The sequence below is a fragment of the Macrobrachium nipponense genome, chromosome 39, assembly GCF_015104395.2.
Source record: "Macrobrachium nipponense isolate FS-2020 chromosome 39, ASM1510439v2, whole genome shotgun sequence".
NCBI lineage: Eukaryota > Metazoa > Arthropoda > Malacostraca > Decapoda > Palaemonidae > Macrobrachium > Macrobrachium nipponense.
The window spans coordinates 60,486,469-60,495,197 of record NC_061099.1 but is presented as its reverse complement, the minus strand read 5'-3'; the positions used below and the strand labels follow the sequence as shown (position 1 = coordinate 60,495,197).

The window sequence follows — 8,729 nt, the reverse complement described above, 5'->3', positions numbered from 1 at the left end:
TGATCGGGGAAAAAGGATCAGGCTGGCTAAATCTAATATATCTAAGTAGTACCTAGTAGATGTAGTAGCTATCACGAGACAAAATTGCCGATTGGTTGGGTCAATGCTTGTGCTAGGTGCCTAACAAGTTATTCCTTATATCGGCTCTCCAGAAACATAGACTGGCTTATTGCATGGCGTTAACAACATTCTCGATGACGATAAAATCATTATGTGTTGAGAGCAACTGAGAAAAATCGATAGAAGATAACAAATGGAAGACTTTTAACTTATGAGTAAGCAAACATCGGTGAAAATATAGCATTGGGAACGTGTTACAGAGCCACACTCTAGAGCAAAATACTTTTGAAAATGAGTATAGCTAATGGTCCTGAGACAGAGTATTGTAAAATGAAATCAATCTAATTTAGTAACTAATCGCAACAAGAACTTAATCAGTGACACGTCATCTAAAATCCATTTTATTGCATTTCTTTTATCTTCTTCAACCATGGTACTAAAGGTTTTGATGCCCTTATCCGTTCCTCTTTGGAATTTCTTTTATAATTTGAGGAGTGTACCCATTTTTTTTTTTTTTTTGCATAGGATTGGATGAAAGGAAATTATCTTTTTCAGTGTCACAAGTTATTTTCTATTCATTAATCTATTGACCTGAGAATCATTACTCTTCAAGTATCATAGTTTCATTTACTTTAATAAGTGAAATTCAGCTTTTCTTTAGTTGGTTAATTTGAGGAGTGTTACCTTCCCTTTACAGACATCATTGAATTCAGTCCTCCTCATTTTTGTATTGATTTTTGTCATCCTCTCCAGACAGAGGCTATAGAGGGCATTTGGGTATCAAATATTACTGTTTTTGTTCTAGAAATTGTTACCCCTCCAACAAAATAGTTGTATTGGGCCTTATATAGTGAACTGTGTCTAGGGGCCTCGTGATGAAAAATCTGTTATAGTCACAATTACTTGTTTTAGAAGTTTCAAGATGTAGTGTTGGTGTCATTTAAGCGCCTTCGTTGTTGAAATTACTTAGCCGATCACTGATGGCCCATTTTAATCAAAACATTGTTATTACTGACGATTTTTTTCATTATCCTTGTACATTTTAAGCAATTTCTGTAATGTAGAAAAATCGAGTACAATAACTAATCTGAGAATGATAACATTTTCACTTCAGGGAAACATGGAAGGCGAAAAATATCACTTGTTAAAAGAAAAGATCAGAACTCGAATGGAAGTCGTGGAACTGTGGAACACAGGGAAGTCAGCCAGAGAAATTGCAAAGAAAAGCACCGTCAGTATTACAACAGTGTATCGGTGTATAAAGCGTTGGAAACAGTTTGGTATTTTCCATGATAGGAAGAGGAGTGGCAGACCTCGCTCATTGAAAATTCGAAGTGAACATAACATCAACAGTAATTCTACAAAGGGAACAAATAAAACTTCTCAAACAGGAATGTATGAAGTAAACACTCAAAGATTTGTAGAACAAAATCCCAGAAATATCTCATTACAGGCTATTGGTGAGGCCCAAAGGATAGAACGACTCCTCTTTGCAGCCAGGTACGCTCAGATTCAATCTGATATATGGAAGTCTGTTATCTTTAGTGCTGAGGCTTACTTTACTAAGGCAGAATCCTCTGAAACTAAAACGGGGTTCAACAAGGACATGGAAAAACCCCACACCTTTCATCCGGCAATGTGGGGTTGGGTCTCTGCTTTTGGTCCAGGAGAACTGGTCAAGATTTCTAATCCACTCAACGCAGATGGCTTTATCTGCTTGCTTGAAAAATTCTTGCTTCCCAACCTAAGGCGAACTGGCTGCCTGACATACCCTTCTGCAGTGCTTGTACACAATAACAACATACTTTTGAGACATGAACGAGTCAGGATGTGGCTGGAAAAGAATCTTGAGGTCAAAATACTCTGTTGGCCTGAGATATGCAATGATATCCACCCCATGAGCGAAATCTGGGACCTGGTTTGCAAGCATTGGATCATTCACCAACCACAGGATGAAACAGAAGCATTTGCGAAGGCAAAGCAATTATGGTGTAGCCTCAGCAGTAATCCTGAGATATGTAGTAGAACAATTAGTTCTTTGCCATCGAGATTTGAGCTCGTACTCGCTAACAATGGTAACTGGGTCTTTCCTAGATGGAAGTAAGATTTGTAATAGGCTTATGTTTTATATATATAATATATATATATATATATATATATAGTATATAATATATATATAGATATATTATATTATATATATTATATATTATATATAAATAATAGCGTTTTTGTTATCCTAATAACAAATACGCTGCAGTTTGCGTTTCGTTTGGATTCTGTATATCTGCCTTAAAGTAGTAGTTTTCATTCCTAAGACATTTAACAGGATATGACAAAAATAAGTACAGTACTATGTAATTTTGCCTTGAGCATATTACTTACTAAAGATTTTTTTTAAGTACGGAAAGCGTACAGTGTAAAAATCAAATAAAAATTTTTGTGAAATGTGTTACTTTATTTCAGCCATTTGCAATTTGACTGTTTATGGTAATCAATGACTTGGGTTTATATGGGCAAATTCATTTGTAAAAGAGTATGGGGACAAGTAGAACAATGTTATAATAATTCTAAAGGAAAATTAAATAAATGAGGTTGAAATACAAAATAGTCACAGATAGCATGCTAGCTATTTAATGCTGACTACTTTATAAAAGGAGAAAGCTTTCTCGTTTTTGTTTATTCTTATAAGCTACACTTCAAATCACATTGAACAAATTTTATGAATGACTGAAATATTAAAAGACGAGACCAAACATGTAATGTGATGGTGCGAAACGCCTTTGGTATTATCACGTGGATTATGAGGACCTTGTTGATTTTTTTCACAAATTTTATTTTGTTCAAAGATAAAAATTTAGGTGATTTTGAACTTGTTCTTATTTTCCCAAGTTTCATCTATTTTTCGTTCGTTTGTTTGTTTAGGGGATACTTTCCTTTTTGAAGGCACTGAATATTTCCATCAGCTGCCTTGTAAATGGTCTACCTGAAAAGCAAACAATAAAATTTTTTCTTTGACTGCCAGTAGTTACACAGATAGAATTTAATGAAAGAAATGAACAATGTTACTGCGTTTCAAGTAATTTAAATCTGTACATTCTTTACACATCTTGGTCCCCCAATTTAAAAGAAGGCGGGAACTGCCATTACTCAGATTGTCCCGGGAAGAGACGGATGCCAAATGATCTGCTATTCACGATATGCTACAAGCATACCTTACAACATAAGAATCATAAAAACAGGTTTTGATATGTTCTTCACCTGGGACATCATCATCCTATTAGACACCAAAATAGAAAAGGAGGCGAAACTAACTAGCGTCACATGAATTACATCAAACACTACCAGGAAAAATGATACTTATTGTTAAATTAGAGGTGATACAAGCACAGGAGCATATTCCTTGGTTCATTCATTCATATCTTGTCGCACCAGCACACAAACCCTCCTTGGGCAGCTTCATCAGCATCGTAGAGCTCCTTTTCGGTGCATGCTGGACCAAATCCCCAGATGTGAGTCATGGTTTGGACTTGGTGGCAGCAGGAACGATTGGGTGAGAGAATGTAACCCCACTTGTGGAGGTTATCCCTCGTCCTCCAAACGCCACTGCGAGCCCTGTTCAGTGTTCTCCTGTGCTTCCTTTGTTAAGTTAGTATCCAAGGGCAATGACTCTCAAGGTTCTTGGACTGGGGTAGCTTCTGGAAAAGTTGGTCGTATGACTTCCATTGATCCACTCTGTACTTCGTGGCATCCTTAGGCTGCAGGTTTTCTACCACCATGAAGCCTTTTCTTGACTGAAGACGTCTCGTCACTTCTTGTTGGTGGTAGAGTGGGTGTCTATTGTCAGTTTCTTGTAGGTATTTCTGGGTTCTTGATTGGCAGTGACAGGGGATGTACAGTGGTGCAATACCCGCCAGTCTATAGACTAATGATAGCTCAGCGTCCACCTTGCTCGCCTGGCATAACCGTTCCCAAATCGGGAAGCAGAACTCAGAAGTGGTGTAGCAAAGTACTAGTGCCGATGTTCGCACTGCACACGGGTCTGTCCCCGACTGTGAAGTCACCAACTGGCTTATGACGTTATTTCATGGGAAAAGAAAACTTGTTCCCCTCAAGAGACTTCTTACACCCCAGAAGTTGATTACACAGACTGAAGCGGTTCATATTTTCAATCGAAAGAATGTAATATATTCCAAGTTCATGGCACTATGTTCAGTGCCACTTAGAATATCTATAAAAGAATTCTAATGCAACACCATTTAGAATACTGCTCCAAGAAAACTGATGACAATTTCTTTCCCTTCTGTTTGACATACAACAAATTCAGTCACATTCTCATTAGCATCTGGGGTACATATACCACTTCAAAGTTGCCATTGTTACAAGGAGATTAGGTAGAGAGATCGTCCACTTCTGAGGCAGTCTCGTAACACCCACTGATCCACCTCTCCCTGGCTGAAATTCCAGAATTCGTGATACTCGGAGTGTTGAGTTAATATCTCCCTACCTTGTACATACGAAGCTTTGGCAATTTCGTCCTGTTTTCACTTTTTCATACACTGGTCATCTTCCATCAGTCAAGGAGAGAGTATGTTTGTTCCTCACTCTCTTAACCAACATTTTTGGTAGCCTGTTTTGCGAGTAAGTGTCAGATTTGTTAATACTGATGATATGGCAAAAAATTATATGGTTGAAAGGATATTTTTTTAGAGCTGGGTATATTTTTTGTTGTAATTGTCCCGTTAGTTTCAGTAAGTCAGAATCAAAACAGTAACATTATCGATTTCCTTTTCAGCATCTCGTTTCGGACATGCTTCTGATCATCGTCGGAGCTTTAGCAGTCGCTATACCCTCGAGTTCCTTATATATCAAGAATGCTGGTAAGTCGAATCAGAAATCAGTCCTGTTTCTCTTCCAAGTGGTTTAGCAAGCACTTCGCTAAAAGCACCAACAAATCAGTTTGATATCAAATGAATATGTGTTAGTTTTAAAATTCGGATAACGATAATTGATTTACATTTTATGCAAGAATGCTCTGAAGCCGTATGAAATACAATTTTGGGGGGGAACACATCATATTTAAAGCAAGATTATATAAAACAAAATAACACTGTATTGTCGCCTCACGCTGAAATGATCAGAGATTGTCTATTTTCTTTGCAAGGACCCTTAGACGGCGGGGGAGTTCTCACTAACATCATATTGTCAACGTTGCCTCAGAGACCCAGCTCTGTTCTTCTTGCGAAAGAGAAAGGGCAAGATGCCTATAATGACGTTATTGTTGTGAGTATAGTGATGGGACCTTCACGCACGTCATTGTCAGACCAGGGACAAAAGGTTTTTTATATGTTTGTAATATTGGTAGCTTTACTGGACGTTGAATCAAGTTAACAAGGTCACCAAGCTTCTCACTTACCTATGTACATATAAATTTACAAAACAATCTTTGGATATGGACCTTTGAGAGTGTGTACACACATTCACTCACACAAACACATATATATACATATATCTAAAAACGTGTATGTTTAAAAATTATTCATTTTGCTGATGCACAAAATTTCATAGCACAAGCTGCAAAATCTTATACAGAAACCAGAAACTAGCAAGTGTTCAAGAACTAAAATCTTGTTCTTTATCAAATACAACCAGCTCTCACATATAAGTACATACAAATAAACTCACACACTCAAATATGTATTATCGCTGTAAGGACTGATTAAGGAGTTTTTCCTGTTTCTTTTCCAGGACATAGAGAGGGGAAAGGCTTCGTTGGGTTTCCAGGTAACCGAAATGGTGACTGAGGACCTGGCGCTCAACGACACCAGAGAACAGATTGTGGTGACTTACCAACTGGCAAGAAATGTAAGTCAGTAATCCTGAGTCGCAATTAGAAAAATAATGAATGAGATCAGAATAGGTCCCGTAATGTGATAGTTGTACTTGCATTTACAAGACTAAATATTATGTTTTGGGATCATGTCTGAATTTTGAATAGCATCGGGTTCGGAAAACACAAACAAAGTATTAGATTGTACATAATGACGATGGTTATATAAAAGGCTGTTAAGCAGCAATTTTAAAGCAGAAATAAAAGTGCCTGCATTATGGCAACTTAAGAGGAAATTATTATCTTAAAGTAAACGTTTCAGGATTATATTCGCTTATGAAAAGCAGATTTCTTGTATTCAAGAAGCGCATTCACAGTAGGTAAATCTAGGATATGATTTAAATGTACAGTGGATAAATTGATATATAAAAAAAGTCATATTCAGACTTAAACCCAGTTTTTATTAAAATGATGATGATGATGTGGGTGATTAGATGGATGTTTCAGTTTTCCATGATGAAAATATATATATATATATATATATATATATATATATATATATATATATATATATATATATATATATAAAGATTTAAACTACCAAATTGTTAATCTCGGTAACCTACAACTTAGTTTCGCAGAACCTCCTGGAACGTAGTGCTTGTCGTAGTAAGTGAAAATATCATGTTCCTGAAGACTTTTGCTCAGCGTTCTCTGAAACATCGCCTTCTGAAATGGGCCACAAAGTTGATCGTTATCACGAGATTACCTGAAGATATCATGGACTCTCTCCTGATCAACTACTGGTCATTCTCAATGACCAACACGATATTTGTCAACAGGGATAATGAAGCGACTGGAAGGTATGATGTAGTTACTCTTGTTAAGTTAGGTTTATGCGACCTTTAACATAAAGAACTGCAGGAACAATTTGACTTTGTATAGTCGAGTGGTCGAGTTCATTTCTCGTAATTATAATAGTTGATAGAGTGAGTAACGTGTTTTTATAGCATTGTTTACCTAGCACTTATGGTTAAAACACCTACGGTCGTAATGTGTGATTTCCTTGGTTTATAAACGTTCCTGATATACGAACTGATAATGCCACAGTGAATGGTACACATATATATTGTACATATGTGTTATTCAAGTTGCTCATGCTGTCACCCTGCAATTCACTGGAAAGGTTTATAATGTCAAATGGTTTAATATACTAAAGTCTGAAAGTGATTTCCAGTGAGCATTAAGAGGAGAGTCCTAGCTAGGGCTTAAGGTATCTGATCACAGTCATGAAATTCTTGGCCCCAGATTTCAGGGATCCTTTGGCCGTAAAGACAACATATGTTGTCTGTCGTTTTATGCTGCTCTGGTCATATCTAAGACTGATAATGGCGGTTAGTATGTGAAAATGCACTGCCATTAGAAAGACTTAAAGGGGATAGGCCTCTGAAAGCTAGTTTTATCCCATCACAAGGGCCACTGAGTTGCTTATAATCGGGAGGAAACAACCTTCAGAAGTCTATTGCAGCTTTATAGAGTGTTTCTTAGAGAAGACCTTGATAGTTACATCAAAGGATATTATTTTGGTGCTATTCATTGTGCTACTCTTTCAAAATAAGTCACAAGGTTTAAAAAACAAGAGTCGGAGAGAAAGAATAGGATTGAGTAATAAGTATGATAAAGTATTTGAAAATGGTATGTAATAAATGAAAACAGAAATATAAAGAATTCAAAGAAAATTGTGATTAAGAGTTAAAACTGCAATAGGTTGTCTATCATGCATAAGGTTATACGATGACACTCAAACTGTAGCAAGACAGCACCAAAACGCTTAATCACTGAGTTTTGTAGTCAGCTGAATTTAGACTCAATTTCAACCTTGTTCAGATTTTGAAGTAACCGGTCAACTTGTAATGCTTTAATTTGATAAGATTTAAAATGAACTCAGAGTTCATCAGTAGACCTAAAAGCTTCAACACAATCGAGTTAAAACTGATGTGGAAACACATCCACAGAATTTAACACAAAGATATTTCATTAGCGTTACCTTTCAGGTGGGGAATTTATTCCCACTTGCCATACACGCCAACTGGCCCGCGAACTGTGCTCCTTGCTGTCTGGAAATTGGATAAGGGTTTGCGTTACACCTCTACTATAACTTTATTTCCCGAAAAATTTACTGAGTAAGTACTGTCGATATATATACTATATTATATCACTAGAAAATCTCTTTTATGTTTTGCACCTCATCTTTGCATTGCTTTACATGTTAACCATAAAACAAATGAAAAGAAAGAAAAGATATATGAAGCTGAAAGAAATCTATATTCCTCACAGCTTCCACGGGGCCATTGTCAATGTGACTTCTATGACCTTTAAACCAATTTGGTTTCCTGTGAAGGAAGCAGCGCCCAATGGGACCATCGTTGAAAAAATGACTGGGATGGATTACATACTCTTAGAGACTGTGGCAGAAAAGCTCAACTTCAGATTTTACGTAGTTCCAATAAAATCTTGGATGGAGGTAAGATAAATAATTTGTGGTAACATAATAGTCTGTATAGATGGTGTGGTCACTTCATATGACTTTCATCTGGGAATTTTTCTTAGTTGGTTAAGCTCATTGCATCTGTGGTCAGTTACTTCTCTAAAGCTTTGAGAATTTTGTAACAATTGAGTCATAAACAATAGTAAGTTTTGTTAAACTTGTTATATGGCTTCATAATTCCAATGTTATTCAAGACTAAGGAAGAATTCTGGTGTCATACTTCAGATCATACACTCTTTCCCTATGAAATGCAATATACCTTTCATGGTTATTAAGTGTGGCTTCGGGTATAAT

At 36.5% G+C, this 8,729-nt stretch overlaps 1 long non-coding RNA gene across 1 annotated transcript; it reads left to right on the top strand.

Annotated features, from left to right (window-relative positions):
* The first annotated feature begins 6,606 nt into the window (after positions 1-6,606).
* LOC135210578 (uncharacterized) lies at positions 6,607-8,405 on the top strand. The gene is made up of 3 exons (XR_010313553.1): positions 6,607-6,750; positions 7,942-8,070; positions 8,225-8,405. It is a non-coding gene; the product is annotated as an uncharacterized LOC135210578 (long non-coding RNA).
* The last annotated feature ends 324 nt before the right edge of the window (positions 8,406-8,729 follow it).